The sequence below is a fragment of the Meleagris gallopavo genome, chromosome 6, assembly GCF_000146605.3.
Source record: "Meleagris gallopavo isolate NT-WF06-2002-E0010 breed Aviagen turkey brand Nicholas breeding stock chromosome 6, Turkey_5.1, whole genome shotgun sequence".
NCBI classification, from domain to species: Eukaryota; Metazoa; Chordata; class Aves; order Galliformes; family Phasianidae; genus Meleagris; species Meleagris gallopavo.
Genome location: NC_015016.2, coordinates 29195389 through 29207287, shown reverse-complemented (window position 1 = coordinate 29207287; position 11899 = coordinate 29195389). Strand labels below are relative to the sequence as shown.

At 38.6% G+C, this 11899-nt stretch overlaps 1 long non-coding RNA gene across 2 annotated transcripts in view; it reads right to left on the bottom strand.

Moving 5' to 3' along the window:
• The window catches only part of LOC116216749, a 13582-nt gene extending 3244 nt beyond the window's left edge, over window positions 1-10338 (bottom strand). The window contains exons 1-3 of one of the 2 annotated variants that reach the window (XR_004160130.1): window positions 10258-10338; window positions 6183-6290; window positions 2605-4002 (exon numbers count right to left, since the gene is read on the bottom strand). This is a non-coding gene — a long non-coding RNA (uncharacterized LOC116216749). Of the gene's footprint in view, window positions 1-2604; window positions 4003-6182; window positions 6291-10257 lie in introns of those variants that run through there. The other variant, XR_004160131.1, reaches the window with a different exon arrangement.
• Between the last annotated feature and the right edge of the window lie 1561 nt (window positions 10339-11899).

Below are 11899 nucleotides of genomic sequence, written 5' to 3'. Positions count from 1 at the left end.
TTCTCTGGTTAACTTTGTCATCAAAATTACAGTATTATTTTTTCTTTACCAAAGCAGAGGTTCTCCTATAGGAGCATGCAAGGGCAGTGGGAGAAGAAAAGGGGTTATTCAGTGAGTAAGAGGCCTCTTCTCTCCTTCCCGCACTATTATTAACAAAATCTTCAGTGTATGCAAGTGCATCTGTTTGCACATGAAAAACCACCACATGCAATAGTTCAATAGTGCTCTTGCTAATTAATGTGAACACTTACACATGCAAATAACATTAACTATCAGTTTGTGCATGCAATTACTTGATTTATGCATGCAAATGTCCATTTGAGGCCAGATCTTAACCTATTGTAATCTGGCATAGCTCCACTGACTCCAGTCAAGCCATGCTGATTTATATTTGCTACAGAATTATCCCATGGTATTTTTGCTGACAATTTTACATTATTGGCAGTATTATAGATGCAGTTTCAGGCTTGCTTTAAAAAGCTGACCTTTTGCATTCCTAACAAAGGCAGTATCTGACTCTAGTTGTAGCCTGGATTTTACATTTTCTTCAAGTCCTATATGCTGAACTACCTCTTTCTATCTATGAGCTCTGCTTGCTCTATAAATCTTATCATGCCCTACAACCTGCAGCCTGAAAGGAAAGAAGGTCAGCAATTAGCCTTTTCAAAATAATGGCATGTTAGTTGTAGAGTTTTTGGGTGGTCCTATATATCAGATTGACTTTTAGTTACTGATCAATTGAAGATCATTTGTAAGATACAATGAGAAACTAGATAGCCTGTTGCTCTGGGCAAGGTTTATTTCAGGGCTGGAGTGGAGGGAAGGTAACTGCAAAATGAAGGTGTGGAAAAAGTTGCATTATTCAATTATTTCTCCAGCCAACAGTGAGCAGACTGCTTTAATGCAGGTGTTGATTTCAGCTGAGTGCTTTCTTGGTGTCATGACAGCAATTATACACTTTTTCAGGGAATTCAAAATGGTCTTGAAAATGCTCCAGGCAAATCTAAAAGGCTTCTTACTGGCTTAAAGAAAGAATTTCAAAGCCATAAAAAATATTTAAACATATGTATTGCAAAGATCATGAAATACAGAATTTCTCAACTCTGGAAAGATTGATATGACCCTAAAGAACACAGAGATGCTCCATTACCTTCACCAGATACAGGAACTGGCCTCTTAAACAGAAGTTAGTTATAAAGTAATAAGAAGAACAGTTTAGCTCTACTTATAGATCAGATGTAGAATCTCATCTGGCTATGGCAAATACTGCTGGGCAGTAGTTGCACAGGAATAATTCTTCTGCAACTTTAGTCTTTCACTTTTTTTTTTTTTTTAAATCTACAGCCTATCTTGGTACCTTGACCATTGCAAGAACAGCCATTCCCACTCTGGGAAATACATGCCACTAGTGTATTGTGAGCACCCTGAAATAGCCTGCTAGACCTGGTGCAAGGGATGGATAAAACTGAGCTCCCAAAATAATCATGAGTTATGGGATAGAAGACAAAGAGATATATAGGTGATTGTGGAATAAAATGGTTGCTTTCAGCTAGAACTTCTTCCTTTTTTTTAGCTGATGGATCTGGCAGCAGCAGATGCAAAGATGCAAGGAGCAGCATGAAAAGCAGGCAGTGGCAGGAAGCCCAGAGGGATGAGGAAGACAAAGCTCAGGACGTGGGTGTGGAAGAACCACCGTGTTTCTCATGCAAGGTCCTGCTTCAAAGAAATGTGTGGCTTTGACACTGAAGAATTCTGAGAAGTGGAAATCTATGCAAGATGCAGTGGAATTTTCTTTCAGGAGCATCATGCAGACAAGGCCTGGGGGATAATCAGCTTGACCTTCTAAAAGATCTGATGGGAAAGCAATTTTAGCATCCAGAGGAGACTAAATATATCTTTCTGCTTCCTGGCAAATGAAACAGCTATTTTGTCCATGAGCTCTGCTTCTTAAAATTACTACTTGATTTACAGCTGTTAAGTCATTTTAAGGATCTGATTAATCATTTGCTCTTGGCAGGTTGAGTTATGCCTGCTAAAAATAAGAAACAATGTATTGTGTCTTAATCAGAGATACAGGGGAAGATGGACAAACAGAAGGGATTCTTGCAAACTTTCTGTGCACTTATGCGTACAATGTGTGTTGGAGATAAACATACAAACACTGACCACAATCTGCTTGGTTAGAAGAGCTGATTATTGAAAGGAAGCTGTATTTCCATTGTATTTTAGTGCCATGATTGGTAATGGAAATTTTGTGAGAAAATAATGCTTAATTGAGAGCGCACTCAGCAAAGCGCTGCTCTGAAATAGGTGCTCCAAAAGCAGGTAATTAGCAACTATTTCAAATATTCATTCTTATCTTGTTACTGTTGAAGCAGATGCATTAAAAGAAGAGGAAAACATGAATCGAGCTATTTCCTATAATGATTCGTGTTTGTGTACCTAATACCAACCATACAATCATAGAATCATAGAATGGCCCGGGTTGGAAGGGACCAAGAATCATGAATCTCCAACCCCCCTGCCACATGCAGGGCCACCAACCTCCCCATTTAGTACTAGACCATGTTGCCCAGGGCCCCATCCAACCTGGCCTTTAGACACTATGTGTCTTAACATTTTCCTTTGTATTTCTCACAATTTTTTGCAAATAAATTCCTGAAAGACAATATCTGTCCACAGCCTGTATTTCCCTTTTACACTATTAAGTACTCAATGCTATTCTTACCTGGTATACATGGTTTATTGCAGCAGCTTGTAAGAATAAGTATAAAAACAACCAAATCAAAACTGTTCCACGGCAAACACTCCCACACCTCCCATATATGATTCCTTGGCTACAAATACTAAATCCATCACAGTTTAAACAATCAGTGAAGACTGTTTCTTCAACAATTTACTCTGCTGAGCACAAGAGCTACCAGTAAGATTTAAGCAATTAGCAAAACACGGTTAATGTAATGGAAAAGACACTGGATTCCGTTTCATTTCCTACAGTTCTTAGTCACAGTCTTGTTAATGGAATATAGAAAGGTGGAAGACAGCATACGGATGAGTACTTCTAGACTGAGAATGAAGGCTACGTGTAGAATTTTCTGAAACAGTTGTGTTATAAACTGTAGAAGTCCTTAGGATTTAATGTGCATTCTGAAAGAACACCATTAGTGTGTCAATATGGATTCTGTTTGTTCTAACTGCAACAGAAGAAATAAATTTGTGTTGAAGACACAATCTAACCTTGCTGTAACAAATCATCAGCACGCTAGGATAAATATTCATGATATCAGACTGTTCACTGTAATAGGGTTTGACTGCTACATAAGAAAAATGGAGAAACTTGCAATTTGAATTAAACATTTACATATAGTGCTTTCACGAAAATTGTTTCCCGCAGATAAACATTAAGGTGATACCTTAAATAAGAAGCAAAAAATAAATTAGAGCAAAAACAGAAAGGATTTTTGCAGACCACATACAACACATATTGGGGAAGACTATGAATTTTAAGATTATTCTAGGATTAACTTGCCATTTTTTAAATCATTCTAACAGACTAATGTAAAATAAATTAACTCGCTGATAGGAATATTAAAGTAGGATATTATTGTGAAGTTAGAAGAATGATTTTGAAAATAGACTATGTTTACATAGAATATCTCCATAGAAAAAAATAACAGGAAAAAGGAATTTTACACAACCTTTGCTTAGATCTGACAGACTGAAGTCTAACCTATGCTTGTCTACATGAAGTACATGTATATAATACACATCTAGATACATATATACACATATTTCAGCATCACACTGAAAAACTGTATGTACATATGTTCTTGGAATATGCTTGTATGGTTTCTTGACCACGGTGTTGATCATCCAATGCAGGACAGTCTCGCTGCCAGTTTTTGACTTCTGGCTGCTGGCTCAGTCTTTCTTATTGCATAAGTGCTGTTCTACTCATGTTTGAAGATTCTGGTGGACAACATGGTGAACATGAAGAGCAGTCTGCCATTGCAGCAAAGAATAACAAAAGCACAGGAGGCTGTTAGTGTAAGAACGTAGGTAGAAGGTGGAAGGAAATGATAGTTCTCTGTTTGGAAACTGAGATGGTGTCAGGAAGACTGTGTCTAAATCTCATTTTTCTGCTATAAAAATACATTGGCATACTGACATGAGTCCAACAGAAGGCTACAGAGAGAAACAGAGCTCTGTAAAAGAAGTTGTGTTACTGAGATAAGTGGGTTTGTTCAGTTTGTAGAAAAGAAATGTAGAAACAGCTGTCTTTAGCTAGCTAATGGTAAGATAGGGAGAAAATGGAGACAGATTCTTCTCTGAGATACACAGCAAAAGAATGAAGTGCTACAGATATAAAGAAAATTCTGACTGAACAATTAGGAACATACTGTTTACAGTGGGGTGGTCAAACATGGACGCAGGCTGCTCAGCTCACAGGCTGTGGGATCTCCATCCCTGGAGACAACCAGGGCTTGCCAAGATGAGACCCTCACCTAGCTTCAAAGCTAGCCCTTCTGGCCCAATAAATGATTATTAATACTTGCTTATTACAGTGTCTTCAAGGAAATACATTTGGGACAGAGATTTCTATAAAGCAGAAATAAGAAATTCAAATAAATATTTTCTTTTAGCTTTTGTTACTCTAGTCTTCTGTTTTGGATTTATTCATAAGATCAAATGAGCAAGATTTCTCAAAGCTATTGCTGGATGAAACTATAAACACGTCCTTCAGAGGGAAAACTTCATCCAGGTATAAAAGAGAAAAAGCAAGGCGAGAGGGGATGAAGTTGTTTCAAGCTTAAGAAAACTCTGCTTGCTTTCTTTCAGAAAGGCTAATTTTGTGCAATTTTGAAAGATTCCTGCAAGCATTGACTACAATGACAGATGTAATTACTCAGCATCTCTTCAAATAGTAAAGTATGCAAGTAAACAGTATATTTCCACATACACTGACAACTTTCAATTCCATTGTTTTGAATGCTTTGGCAAACTCTTAAGGAAATATCTTTTGTGTACATTTCTGTCAGTATCTGCAGTTTATCAAAGCTTCTAGCAAGGTCAACTAGGGTAAGATATCAAGATTTTTCTTTAGTTTCTTTGTGAGTCCTTCTAGTTCTGGCCACCTCCTCCCCATACAAAAACCCAAGGTAGCTAATTCTAGGTAACGTATCAGAAGGAATTTCTGCCCTAGTGCACTTCCAGCCATGTTAGAACCACATCTACTCAATGGTTCATATGACATTCCTGAATAGGCCAGATAAGTATAAGTTTTAAAGACATTTTACAGAACATAGATTTCAAATTGTGCTTTAGTAACCTCTGGAAATCCAGTCACACTACTTTTACTAAAAATTTTTAACTTGTTATGCTGTAACACATTGTAGGTGAACTGACAATGTACTTGGTCAAGATTTTGTCTACTCTGTTATGCTGCCAGCACTTTTCTGTTTGCCAGAGTTGAAAATATCTTAGCCCTCATTAGATGACATAGTGCAGAACCTGTTTACATCCAGCCTCACTCTGTCTTTCCAATGCTACTTCTCATTTTGCTGATGGATGTAGAGAAGCTTGGGAAAAATGGTCCAAGCTGTTCATATGTCTGTACAAAAAAAGGTAGATACCTAGAAGACTGCACCATTTTTGTATCCCTAGTGCAGGCAGTATAGGGGATTTTTCTGTCTTCCCATTGATTTGGTTTTTATTTGGCTCCAACCCAGAAAGTTCCCAGTTACAGTCTAAGCTACTGCACTTGTCTTTAGAGCTCACTTTGAACAATGAAACCTCACCTACACACCTACCTGAGATTATTATAGGCACTGCTGTGTCAGGCAGATTGCAGAGGAGCTGAATTTTGAGAAAAGTGAAGCCTAATTTGGAGATGGCAGTCTGTCAGCACTGACAGTACAGCACAGAAGAGATTTCCCACTGGAAATGAGTCTTGAACCAGTTTGTCTTTTAAAGGTCATCTGAGATGTTCACAAATAAGCAAGGTCACAATGCAGCAGAAAATAATCCAGCATTGTAAAACTGCTGAGCAACAGATGCATCTACGCGTGGTTGTATTTCCATGTCTCACAACTAAAACTGTGCTCAATAGAGACTCAGTCTGTGGTATATCATCCCGTATGCTTTGATTATACAAATAATGCTAGTAATAATAACAAATGTACCTGTGAGGTTGGAAGTGAATAATCTGGCTCCTTTTTCCCCCATCAGCTCTGTGTGTGTTCCCATTTCCACCACTGTGCCATCCACAATGCCCACGATTACACTGCAATCTGAGTGGGAGAAAGCCGATGAGCAGTAATAATAGTAGTTTGACCTCTCCTGGCCTGTAAACAAAATGCCCAACTGTAATCCATGTCCCCTGTTGCTTGATGGTTTAGAGTAATTCCTCTAATTTATCATATTGATATGGCTGTTACATCCCATTGATCTCATTTGCTGAACACCAGTACAATCCATAGTTCTTTTACAACTGACTTACAGTACAACCTGTTTCCTCTCCTGACAGGCTGGAGTCGAAACCTGCCTTCTGTTTTGGCTTATTTTCTTGCTTCTGCTTTCATCGGAGTATCTTTTGTTGTTTAAAATTCTATGGGACAAAAAAAGCTAGGAATATTTCCATGGATGCTGGCTTATTGGCAGAGGGCACAACTGTGTTTTACTCCCTTGGGTCCAACAGTGGCACACTCACTGTTTACCACTAGAGAACATTACCCAACATTCCCTCACCAAATTGTTCGCTCTTAATAGGTAGATTTGGGCCTCCACTGCCCCTTAAGACACAGGTTTTATAATCTAATAATTTGTGGAGGAAAGCTATTGACCTCACGCAAGTGCAGAGGCCTTGATTTCCAGGAGCAAACTGGTTGGTACCTGAAGCCTATCTGAGTTAACTGTTCTGAGTTAAATATTCAAACAGATAAATTGTTTGAAGTGTTACAGTGAAGGCTCATCCCCTCAGACGGCTGCTGTGTGGTAACAGCCCCCAGCTGGATAAGCCAAGTGGAAGTCATTGTTTCAGTGGTGGTGAGGTGGAAGATACAAGAATATTGCCAGAGAACAGCAGGCAGCCTTTTCTTGCAGTGAATGGGGAAATTACCCATGCAATTTCTACAGATCTGTCACAGACAATGATAACTGTCACTTGTATCCTTTCCCTGAGTTTAAGTTAAATGTATGATTCGGGAAAAGAGAAATAAGGGTTATATCAATGACAAAATACTTTTCCCAGTCCACTGTGAGCTTGTATCTTGTTTTCTGTGCCTGGAGCAGATGCAGTGTCATCAAATAGGAGTATTTTAGGACTGTACACCACAGCTCAATCAATAGCCATTCCTCATTTCTGACCCCTCCAATTTCTGCTGATTTCCTCTTTCAACAACAGTGGTAACATTTTTCTAAAAGAAGAATACAAGCTCTATCATTTTTGCACTGTGAACAATTACTTTTTAATAGGATATGACCTAAGTGCAGATAAATGGAAAGGTCCCCCTTGATTTCTATGCTTAGTTCAAGCTACAAAAAAAAAAAAGTGGGAACTAAAAGTAATGTTTTCCTTCCACATAACATTTCCTCCTCCTAGAAACTGAATATCAGTGCAAACTCACTCTCTAATTCAGAGCACTTGCCCACTGACACAATATGTGAATGGATCCACTGGCAATAGTAGTGATACATGCTAGCCCCAAGTGACTGTTGTATCTTGGTGTGGCAAGGCAGTGTGTTTACATTATGAGAGCTGCAATTTCCATTTTCTACACAAGGTGGCTGCCGAAAATCACTGTTGGCTTATGCTGTTGTCGTTTTTTTTTTAAATCCCAGAGGGGCAGATGTCACCTTCCTGAGACCAGCATATAAAACTTTCCCAGGTCAAGGTGTCATAGATGTCATTCTGATTTTTAAAAGGCATTTTAATGGTTCACTCAGCCACCTTGCAATTCTGGAATTTGTTCTTCAAACCTTTTACTTTCTACTCCATCTCTCCATTCTTAGTCATTTCTGCATCCCTTACTTATTATTTTAGAGAGATTAGTTATGTTTTATAACTAAGGCCACAAAAGTCCACCACATACATGAAAAAAAAACCAACACAACAACAGCCAGTTTCTATTCAATACCAAACTTTCTGTCAGTCTTTTCCTAGAAAGAAATACGTTTGCATATTGTAACTGTAAAATCCAGAATGTTATCATACACATTTTGTTAGACTGTTGCAGATATAAATTCTTAATCATTTTCTTTGTCTTGTCTTACACCAGTTATAGTTATCCTAAAGAGAATAGCTACTTGGCTGACCATGTTGATGAACTGAGCAAAGCATCTTAATTAACATAAACATAACTCCAAATGTAGTTGTCTTCCAGTTTTTCATTCATTCTGTCTGGAGATATCCTTATCTTCTCTTCATTGATCATAAAGGGATCCTTGATGATTAGCTTAGGCTAAAAATCTAACTTCTAGATGCTGATGAGGGAGGAGTGGCTGACACACCAGAATGCTGTGCTGCCATTCAGCCAGATATGGGCAGGCTCAAGAGTCGGGCAAAGAGGGGTCTTATGAGATTCAGTAGAGTAAGTTGCATGGGGAGGAATAATTACATGCATCAGTACAGGTTATAGGTTGACCTGGTGGAAAGGAGCTCTGCAGAGAAGAATCTGGCTGTCCTGATGGACAACACATTGATCATGAGACATCAGCATGCTTGTGAGGCCAAGAATACTAATGGTATCCTGTGGTGTATTAAAAAGAATGTGGCCAGCAGGTCAAGGGAGGTGATCCTCCCCTTCGACTTGCCTTGGTAAGGCCACATTTAGGATACTGTGTCCAGTTTTGAACTCCTCAGTTCAAGAAAAATGGAACTTCTGGAGAGAATCCAGTGGAGGGCCACCAAGATCATTAAGGGTCTGGAGCATTCCCTTTCTGAGGGGAGACTGAAAGCTCTGGCACTATTCAGCCAGGAGAAGAAAAAACTGAGAGATGGTGGAGACTTCTCAGGGGATATTCAAAACCTCCCTGGATGCTTTCCTGTGCAACCTACTGTAGGGAACCTGCTTTAGCAGGGAGTTGGACTGGATGATTTCCAGAAGTCCCTTCCAACATCTACAATTATATGATTCTGTAAAAAACAGGTAGGAAAATGTTGATTTGAAACATAAGGATGATTAAGGTTAAATTTGAGAAGTTTTATAGGCAGAACTTAAGAAACAGGTGAACACGTTTCCAATATTGCCTGCCTCCTTCAGAGAAACAGAGACTGTCACAGAAACAACAACATCATTCTCAAACATTCTTTAGGTTAACATAAATACTTATTATTAGATCAAACTTTACAGAAAAAGAGCAGGCTCCTGTCACCTGCACAGGGAGAACTTCTTAGCTGGCCCCATTGTAACCATCAGAGTTTTTCACCTATAATACGACGGAGAGAAGCAAATCTAGCTTCAGATACCGCTGGGCATTCAGTGCTCAGCTCTACCCAGCAGGATGCTGTTGAAGGAAAGAGCAGCCTGACCTTTTGTTAGGCATTAGCAATCACATAGTGTTTAGATTAGTATTTGGTGAGAAATACTCTTCTCTTCTGCTAGAGATGTCCACATATAGCTTATGATGTTCTCTATATAGGAGTTTGAAATCAGAAATTAAACATTCCATGATGTCACATAATGTGTGCTCGTGTTCACCAGTTAGTTAAATAAATAGTATTATTTTTGGCTTTAACAGGTCTAGAAAATGATTTTCACGGTCACCTCTCACAGTTGAAACTATTTCAATTATCTTAGCAAATATTTACACCAGGCAGAAAAAAACATGTTCTAATACGACCAAGACTGCTTTTCTTTCCTGTCATGCTTCATTTCTGCTAGGCAGCAGCTAGTGGAGATGAAGGGGATAACTTAGGACTATTTGTGAAAAACAAAAAGTGGATGGAACAGACAAAAAGCGTTTGGCTGCTGCATAAACAATGCATTGATTTTGCACAGAAACTTCATACCTGTTACATTACACTAAAAGTACTAAAGTAAAAAGTTCTTTCTCATGTCTATGTACCTGTCCTGACAGACCACAATGAGAGTAAATACTTTATTTTCTCAAGGCAAGATTTTAAAGAACAAAATTACTTTTGCAGGAAATAAAAGCATTTTTACAATCCCTAAGTGATTAATTTCTTTTTTGCCCTTACATTTAATACAGCAAACTTTTAAATCTAACCATGAATCTAGGTTTTAGGTTGATACTTACATGAATGTGTTTCACCTACTGAAAGACCAGTCTCAGCAGCACAATCAAGTCAGGACACCTCTCTGTATAACAAAGCCCCTAACATTTGTTTATAAATAGCTTCCCAGAGCCAAGAAACTCCAAATACTCTTGCTACCAATACTGATTAGGAGATAGTTTTCAGCTGTCATGCCTGTGCTGTTAGAGCCTTACTGGGTACTCTGATATCCACCTGCAGACAAGAGGAAAAAAAGAGAACTTCAAAAAAGGAACAAACAAAACAAACAACATAGTACAATTTTGTACAGGCTTCCTATGTCACTGCTGTTTGCCATAGTGGCAGAAACATCTGATTTATGCTCTCCAGTCTCCTGGTCCTTTACTACCAGGCTGCTCTGGTGCATTAAGGTAGTCTTTTACTGAATGCCGTGAGGTTTCTGGCAGCCCCTTTCATCCAGCTTGCTGTTACCCCTCTGGGTGGTAGCCTCAGTCCTATTCATTTGCCCAGGTTTGGTATCATCTGTGAACTTGTTGAGGACACTGTCTTTTTCACAGTCCAGGTCATCAATAAAGATATCAAATAACAGCAACCCTGGAGAATCACCACTTGCAACTGGCTACTGGCTGTGCTTTGAACCAGGGACTAGACTACTCTTGGAGCATTATACAACCAGGTTTTCACCAGTTTTGTAGTCCATCCACTCGGTCAATATTTCCTTATTTTGAATGTTTCCATATCTACTACAAAAGAAATATAAAATCATAGAGCCACTCAAGTTGGAAAAGTCCTTTAAGATCATTGAGTCCAACCATGACTTAACCATTCTACTCTAACTAACAAACCTCCGCTAAATCATGTCCCTGAGCACCACATCCAAACAGTTTTTAAACATCCAGGGTTGGTGACTCAACCACCTCCCTGGGGAGCCTATTCTGTAAAGAAGTGTTTCCTAATATCCAACCTAAACTTACGCTGGCACAACTTGAATGTTATTTTCTGTTCACTCAGAATTATTTCAAAATTTCTTTCTGCTTTATGGTACGGTAATTATTGTCCAAATTAATGGAAACATACCATATATGATTGCAGAATCCCTATTCCAGCTACACTTGGAGTAAAAGGAACAATTGCTGAAAACAAGAGATGGGAAAATCTACCATATAAAGAAAGATGAAAAAGGACTGGAACTATTTCACCAAGAAGAGAATGGAAAGGACATAATTTGTATATATGGTACACAGAAAAAGAAACTGGAAAATTCTTCGTTCTCCCTGTGCAAGAGCAACAGCATAATTTTAATATCCAAGAACAATAGAACTGTTAGTCTGGAACCCAGCAGGAACACTATACCCATTTCCAAATTTTTTTTTTTCTAGATGTATGTCTAATATATTAATCCAGGCTGGATGTGGCTCTGGGCAGCCTGGTCTAGTGGTTGGTGACCCTGTCTGTGGCAGGGAGGTTGAAACTAGGTGATCATTATGGTCCTTTTCAACCCAAGCCATTTTATGATTCTATGATTCTATGATATTAGCCTAGACTATACTGTACTTTATGTGCCCTTTTTGTGTGATTTTGCCTTACAAACTCGGTTGCAAGTTCACTATTTATGTATGTACTTTCATTATTCTTCATTAAGAAAAGGCAAATATTATAAATGAG